The sequence below is a fragment of the Monopterus albus genome, unplaced genomic scaffold (genome assembly GCF_001952655.1).
Source record: "Monopterus albus unplaced genomic scaffold, M_albus_1.0 scaffold106.1, whole genome shotgun sequence".
NCBI lineage: Eukaryota > Metazoa > Chordata > Actinopteri > Synbranchiformes > Synbranchidae > Monopterus > Monopterus albus.
In genome coordinates this window covers 1,729,357-1,730,781 of record NW_018127986.1, presented here as the reverse complement: position 1 = coordinate 1,730,781, position 1,425 = coordinate 1,729,357, and the positions used below count along the sequence as shown (strand labels likewise).

The window sequence follows — 1,425 nt, the reverse complement described above, 5'->3', positions numbered from 1 at the left end:
ATACAAGACAGAACACAAAGCAATCTGCTGGTACATTTTAGCTCCTTGCCAACAATTCACATTACATTTCACATTTGTGGTTTGTTGAATGCATATGCTGCGGAGTTATAGTATTGTGGATACATTTTGCTACCATTCCAGGCAGCCATTGATTTCCATTCATTTCTTTACAGTGTAAAATAATATTTTAAAAAGGACAATTTGCACATGTAAATTCAAAAAGCCTTTGTTCCAACATAGAAATTAATCATTTTACAATTCAAGTTACAGCTTGGAGACATTCTTTAATTTTATAGACTAATTGATTAACTGATTAATTGATAATAAAAATGCATAGTTGCAAACCAGTGAATTCCTCAAACAATAAAGATTTAATTTTTAAAGGATAGCAACACTATCTGTCAATGGTTATCCGTACATATGATTACTAAATGGACTAAAACAGGCAACACCACAGGCACTGGTGCTTTATTTCATCCTTTAATATCCTACAATCACAGTATAGATTTTCCTTGCGAGTCATTTCAACTGAGCCAAATCAGGAAAGACAAGTATTTTTCAGTAGCCTGACTTATTTTCACTGTTAACTGAGCTTGCAGGCTGCCTTAATAAATAGAGCTCTATGACAAGTGACAGGCATCACTGGCCACCCTATTAGGTACACCTGTACAAGTGTATGCACTTTTACTTAGGAGGTGCCTCTATACTTTTGTCTGCCCCAGCTACATGCATGAGAGGGTCAGAGTATTAGGAACACCTCTGAATATAACGTAGTCCAGTACACCACCACCTTTAAACTATGATCAAATCATAGTCAAATGATCAATAATAAACATATAATTGAATTAATATATTTGACAGTTTCACCAAAAACTGAAACATTTTGAGCTTCATAAAGACAGATGTTAAGGCAGAAGTGTTGCATTTAAGTGCATACAATTGCACAGGTGTACCTAATAAAGTGGCTGGTCAGTATAAATACAAATAGGGCTGCAAGAAATCCTGAAATGTTTTGATTTTTTTTTTTTTATTTGTTAACTTGAGTTCACAGATTATGAAATGAAGCCAGTCAACAGCCCAATTATTTTCTTCTAATCTAAAGTTACTTCAAATCATCCCTGACAGAAACAACACTGAGGTAGTGCACGTGGATTTACTGTATGTCAGATGGTGGCTACAGCTCCCAGAAACAGCTTAAGACATGCACACGCAATAGACAACAAACAATCAAATCCTCCACCAAATTCCTGCAGGACTAATAATCCTTATTGCAGCAAGTTACACCGCGGTAACGCTGAATACCTTCCGCTAACACAAACTAACATTTAAGGAAGGAACGAACGATTGTTTGGTGGACAGTTAACCCCATAGCTACGAACATCGAGGACATAAGGTTAAGCTGAGTTCCACGGCACTTTCCTGCTG

At 36.4% G+C, this 1,425-nt stretch overlaps 1 protein-coding gene across 3 annotated transcripts in view; it reads right to left on the bottom strand.

The window, feature by feature from the left end:
* g6pd (glucose-6-phosphate dehydrogenase) overlaps nt 1-1,425 on the bottom strand; it is an 11,875-nt gene that overhangs the window by 9,228 nt on the left and 1,222 nt on the right. The window lies entirely within an intron of this gene.